Source organism: Rutidosis leptorrhynchoides, chromosome 1 (assembly GCF_046630445.1).
Source record: "Rutidosis leptorrhynchoides isolate AG116_Rl617_1_P2 chromosome 1, CSIRO_AGI_Rlap_v1, whole genome shotgun sequence".
In the NCBI taxonomy this organism is placed as follows: Eukaryota; Viridiplantae; Streptophyta; class Magnoliopsida; order Asterales; family Asteraceae; genus Rutidosis; species Rutidosis leptorrhynchoides.
The window spans coordinates 501,862,710-501,869,488 of NC_092333.1; the positions used below are offsets into that span (position 1 = coordinate 501,862,710).

At 37.8% G+C, this 6,779-nt stretch overlaps 1 non-coding gene across 1 annotated transcript; it reads left to right on the forward strand.

Moving 5' to 3' along the window:
- Positions 1-305: 305 nt before the first annotated feature.
- On the forward strand, positions 306-412 carry LOC139887178 (small nucleolar RNA R71). Its single transcript, XR_011773019.1, has one exon. It is a non-coding gene; the product is annotated as a small nucleolar RNA R71 (small nucleolar RNA).
- The last annotated feature ends 6,367 nt before the right edge of the window (positions 413-6,779 follow it).

Below are 6,779 nucleotides of genomic sequence, written 5' to 3' on the forward strand. Positions count from 1 at the left end.
CCTGAGCTTGGTTAACCTGCTGCGGTTGTGTCTTCAATTCTCCGAGTTGCTTGGCAAGAGATTCCATCTTATCTATGAGGGATTTGATGGCCTCCGTTTGATTGTTAAGTGCAGAGAGTGGGGCAGATGATGAAGTTGTTTCACCACTGTTCCATTCATGATGATGCATTGTCATGTTCTCGAGCAATTCCCATGCTTCATCTGCGGTTTGGTTCATCAGATTCCCTTGAGCTGCTGCATCGATCGTCGTCCTATGATTTACCGTAAGACCATTGTAGAAGGTACAGATTTGGGGTAACCGTTCTAACTGGTGATTAGGGCACTTCTTCAGCAGCATTTTGAAACGCTCCTATGCAGTGTAAATAGATTCATCATAACTTTGTTTGAAGTTAATGATGTCATTCTTCAGTTTGGTTTGTTTAGAAGGAGGGAAATATTTGGTTAGGAATTTAGTCGCCATCTCCGTCCATGACGTGATGGAATCTTTTTCCAGTCCTTCAAACTAAGTTTGAGCATGATGAGTGAGAGAACAGGGGAACAAGTATAGCCGGACTATATCTTGTCCTATCCCTGGCTGTTTGTAGGAGTTCGAAAGAGATATGAATTTATCAAGGTGAGAATTAGGATCGTCATTCGGTAATCATGAAACTGATAGCTATTCTGAATGAGCTGGATGATGTGATGTTTTAACTCGAACGAGTGTCCTTGAATCTCTGGAAATCTGATTGGTCCTCCTCAACCTTCAATCGAGGGTTTCGTGTTTTCTGCTAAAGTAACGCGTAACGCCATTTGGTTTCTGATCCGTGCTTCCTTGCGTGCTTTAGAGATTATTGCGTCTGGATCAGGTACGAATAACAGCGGCCCTGGTCTAGATCGAGTTTGGGTCATACACTAGGTATGCCTTTTTGTTTTTAATTTTAGCAAATAAGCTAAATTATAATAAGCTAAACTAAACTAATCTAATTCTAAGGTAATCTAATGTAATCTAATCTAAGGTAAACTAAAGTAATCTAAAGTAATCTAATCTAATTAACTAACTATCCTATGGTGGAATATGTTTTTGGTTCTGGCTACTGATTCCCTGGTATTTCGGTAACAAAGTTCCGCACAAACTATTCAACAAACCAAGTGGCCAGGCAGACTACGGAGAGGCAGGATCCTTTTGGTCCCAATACAATTGGCGACTGTTCGGAAAATCCAATAACCAAGTCCGTGTATAATTGTCTTTCTTAGACACCACTAAATGCTTGTGAATAAGTTTGATTGAAAACAGTATTGCCTGATACCAGTTTCCCGGCAGCGGCGCCAAAAACTAGTAGATCTCTTGATATGGCCAAAATGGACGGTTTTTATTTGCGCGGTGTCGTTAGGCCGCGGCTCGCCAGGATCAGCCACTCGTGGGAGAGGGTACTGTTTTAAATTTATATTTAGCGGGGCCTAAATCTTACTACTCCTTATAAGTAAGGGAAGTATGACCTAGAGTCGTATTTTTGAGATATCAGTAACATTGAACCTATATTGTAACCTAAGATAGTTAGGGAGTAGTGAATATTTATTTTGGGATTTTCTAATTTATAAGATAGATAAAGTAAATGCGATAAAATTTGTAATCCAGATAAGGTTAAAGTAAGTGCATACTATGACTTCATCAGTTATTCTGCCGAGATTATGGAATGCTGGCTCATGAATAGGCAGAGGCCTTGTATTCATTACACTGGTCCTAAACGCCCCTGTCATAAGACATGTCACTGGGTACTGCGTTAGGCTTGAAGATTCTGAATAGACAGCAACGTCCCTTACCCCCGACGCCCGTGCAGTCTGACTACAGGCATACATGTTCAGACGGCTCACCAATTGAGCGACTCGGTTGGGTGACGTATTAACATTCCAAAATGGTCTAAACTTTCTTAAGCATAATAGAATACATGGTGTACCATATCCGAGAGACGTGATGTGCTTCAATTCTTTCGTTAATGATTGGTAAAAGATAGTTAGGCCCTTAAAAAGAGTTCAACCATAAAGAACAACATGGCCAAGTCAAGTCTGACTTCCATGAACACGTTCGGTTATCCTAACGGTCCAATCCTTTATGTGTCTAAACAAACAGTTCCTTAATTAACTAAGAATCCCTCAAGCGGGGTGCAATGCTTGAGACCGCGTTATGGTGCAGTGTACTGGTCAACACTAACCGTGTTACATGGCCTTACTTAGCAGAGGCACATTTTACAACAACCGCTGTGCTTCAGCGTGCACGTACGAAGTTTATATACTTGGTGACTACACTAGCATGGTCTAGGACCAACAATGTACTAGGGGTCTAGTCAGATGTTTCACTACGAAAGAGTCCTCAGTCGGAATCCAAAGCTCGATAGACTTACTACAACTGGTGTGCCTCGGTCGATCTTACGTTGTAACCGAGAGACTTCTCTTACCAAGGGGTGACACAGATAGTGTACTCTGAATCGGGGTTCACGACTTCCCAATAACAGAGCCTATAACTACATTCTATTAGTTGGAAAAGCGATTGAGTTTAAAGCATAATCGGAAAGCGTTTCAATAGCATACACAAACCATAATATTATTTCGGCATTATAACTGCTTATATCATAGCATACACTAAAGATAACTACTCGCTAATCATGGCAATAATATCATAAAACATTATATAAGATAAAGGATAGAAGTACCAATAGATTAAACGAGTTCCGAATACAAAAGTGACAACTTCAAGACTCCAGACCGCTCCTAATACAATCTTCAGCGTTCGCCTCCGGGTACTTAATTTCCTGCTCGGAGGTGAGAAGGCCTTGAAAATATGACTAATATTGTACAAGAGAGAGAAAGAAGTGAAATGAAGTGTGTGTTGGAATGAATGAAAAAGACCCTTTAAATAGACTTGAAAATTGCCAAATACGCCTGGCAGGCCATTTGGCAGGCCGTATGGCAGGCCGTATTTGGCAGGCTATATGCAAGGCAGGCCGTATGGTGGCTCGTTTGGTGGCACGTATATGGCAGGCCGTTTCCATACTGGCAGTCCGTATAGCAGGCCGTATGGCAGGCCGTATGGCTTGCTGGTCAGCCTTGATTCCCTGGATCGTAACTTGATTTCTTGTCTTTCACCGTTTTCACTCTAGAATCTTCGTTTTAGCTCCGATTCTCTTGATTCTATTTGTACCGCCTTCGTAATTACTTGTTCTTCAATTCTAACTGATGAAGTGGGTAGTTTGCCGACAAAGTTCGAATCTTTCTTGTTTTTGGGCCTTAATACCGGGGTGAAAACTTGACTTTTTAGCCGATATCAATAATCAACTAATACAAAAATCTTGTGGTTCAAAAACAACGTTTACTAATACACCTATGATTTCACCAACATTTTTCATTGACATTTTTCTATATGTTTTTTCAGGTCCTTGAACGCTATGTGATACATGCTTCCGCACTCTATTTTGATACTTGCTTGGATGTCGAGTATACATGCATACATGGAGCGTCTTTTGACTTTACTTAAATTGTGTTGTAGAGGTTTCATTTGTACTTAAAACATTGTAATGTAACTAGTCGTTGAACTACTTTTGTAAACCTTGAAACATCCTTACATTTGAAATGAATGCGACATATTTTGGTCAAACTTTGTTTTAAAGACTTATGACCACGTAATGGGACCTAAGTAGACGGTGCCGTCAATGACGATTTTGTCGGGTCGCTACATTGATATTGCTCCATTTAGATATATTTATTACGCAATATCGACCTCATTTTATTCGGTTTTGATGATCGTTAGGGCTTAAAAGTTGTTTTCCTGCGCCAAAGTGTCGACTCAAGGTAAAATGCCTAACTTGGTGTAAAATTGACCAAGAAATGCTCAAAAGGTGCAAAGAAAATGACAAGTGCAGGAAACAGCTCCAAAAGTGCCGCTCTAGACAAAGGAGCATCGTTTCTCACAGCCCAACAGCGTCGCACCTCAGCTAAAAGCAGCGCAATCACCCACGTTTTGTCTCCATTTCTTCTCAGTGAGCAGAAGCGTCGTTCTTCAAGATCAAAAGCGCCGCTCCTATCAGGCTAAAAGCGACGCACCTAAAGTTAAAGCGCCGTTCCAGATTGGAGCCAAAAGTGCCGCTCCTGAAGGAGAATCGGTGCTCCAGACGCTGTTTCAGCCCAATTTCTCACCACTATAAAAAGGAAGTGATAGGTCATTTTTCAAGAGAGCTGCAGTTTTTACTCCAAATTTCACACACTAAAACCTAATTTCATCATCCATTAGAGTTCTAAGGTGATTTGGAGGAAGCAAGCTCAAGTTTCATCTTCATTATTGCTAGATCTTTCTATTGTTATCATTTTTGGGTTGTAATCTTTACTTTACTTTTACATATTTTGCATCAATTCCTTGTAATCTTCACTTTATCTTCATCTAGTTTGAATCTTTGCTTGTAATCTTTGTTCATTTATCTTTGAATCTTAGCTTGTAATCACTCAAAATGATGTTTATTGATGCTTTTATGATTATTGCTAGTGTAATCTTTGTCATGAGTAGCTAAATCACTTGTGTTTGCTTATCTATAAATCTTTAATGCATAAGATGTGCCCTTAATCTATTGAATGAGGTTGTTTTGAATGAAAATGCATGAGCTAGTGTTATTGAGTTAGCCATGAGGTCCATTGCTATGTTTGTTATTGGTTTTACTGTGATTACATAGGTTGAGTAGCTCTCTAAGTGATTTGAGAAGTGAATCAATTTGTGCTTCAACACCTTTGGTGATCTAGACAACTAGAATAGGAATTTCAAGTGATTGTGTTTCTAGGCTAAGTTGGTTCTCAATTGACCTTTGTTCATCATAGTGGTGTTTGACTATCTTAGGTGACTTTGATGGTTAAAGGGTTTTAAGTGATTTTAACCCGGGCATAATCTCAATAATCAACTCATACATTGCTTGATCTTATGATACTAAGCTTATGTGAATTTGCAAGGTAAAATTGGATTAAGAACATTTACTAGTTCAAACAACTTAAGTGATAACAATTTGGGTAAAACAAGGGCCATCTAAGCATAAAGAGGATTAGATAAGTGAACACTCTCTATCATATTGCTTTATTCTCATTTCTTAATTACTTGCTACTTATTGCTAGTTAAGTTTTAGTTTGTTTATTGCAAAGTTTAGTTGTTAGTTAAGATCTCTCGCAACCCCCCCCCCCCCCAAATCAAACAAACCTCCTAGGATAACTATTAGTTTCAAGTACATTAACTTACACCGCTCTCACGGGACGAACTTGATAAGAATACTTACATTAAGTGCTATAATAATCGGGTTTTAAGTGCTCGATAGATTGTGCGTGCTTTTTGTAATATTTGCATCATGTATAAATTTAGAGAGTTATGTTTGGTATATCCACGCCGTATCAGTACCAAAAGGACAGGTGAAAGTGGTTTTCTCTTGATCTCGAGGGTCAATCGGAATTTAGAAATATTCAGAGAAACCATCCAAGAAACAATAGTATTCTTTTCAGGCTAATCTTTCGATCTTTTGATCAATAAATGGAAGTGGGAAATGATCTTTTCGAGTAGCTTCATTTAGTTTACGGTAATCTATGCAAACTCGCCAATCGGTAACAGTTCGAGTTGGAATTAATTCATTATTTTCGTTTACGACAACAGTGGTTCCTCCCTTTTTAGGAACACAGTGTACCGGACTAACACATTGGCTATCAGATATAGGATAAATCATTCTTACGTCAAATAATTTTAAAACTTCCTTTTTTACCACTTCAGCCATATTAGGGTTTAGGCGTCTTTGTCTTTGAATTATGGGTTTTATATTTTCTTCTAATAGAATTTTATGAGTACAGAAGGTGGGGTCAATTCCTATAATATCAGAAGTTTTCAAAGCGAAAGCCTTTTTATGTTTTTTCAGAACTTCTAAGAGTTGCTCCTTTGGACTTTGATATAATTCGGAGGAAATGATTACGGGAAGTTCAGAAGCTTCTTTTAAAAACACATATTCTAGATGAGAAGGTAATTCTTTTAATTCTAGTTTTAGTGGTGCTTCTAGAGAGTGTTTTATTCTTAATTCGTTAGTTATAGGTTCATGTTCTTCTTCATTCATTTCATCTTTCATTAACTCTTTAAATTCTTCATTAAGGTTTTCTTCTTTTATTTCACATACAAATTTTCTTCAATAAATGTTTCTACATATTTTATTGTAGGGCAAGCGAGATCTAATTCAAGTTGATTATATAAAGTAATCCTATCATCACCTATTTGTAACAGACTGAAACCGGGGTTAGAAGTAAGATTACTTAATTACCCTTAGGTTTATAATTGTGTTTAAATATGCTTTTATTTTAATAATATGTTTATTATTAATTGAATATGTGGTTAAGACCAGCTTGTGACAAGGGTCACTGAAATGGTTCGTTTGTTAGATTTAGACTCCCTTAGTGTTGCCAAATTAAGTACGAAAGATAATAGATAACTGATAATGCTAAAAACGAACATATATTTCATAGCATTATCCCTCAAGAAAGACAAGCTTTTAGTTGCAATTGTTCTATTTACAAGTGATATTCATTTAAATAATAAAAGGTGAAGACAAAAAACAGATTCGACGAATTGAAGACGCAAATGACCAAAAAGCTAAAAAGTACAAAGTACAATCCAAGTGGTTCAAATTATTGATGAGAAACGTCTAAAAATTACAAGAGTACAAGCCGTGAAACACAAAGTACAAGATATTAAATCGTACGAAAAGGCGTGCGAAAATCCGGAACCGAGACATGAACCAACT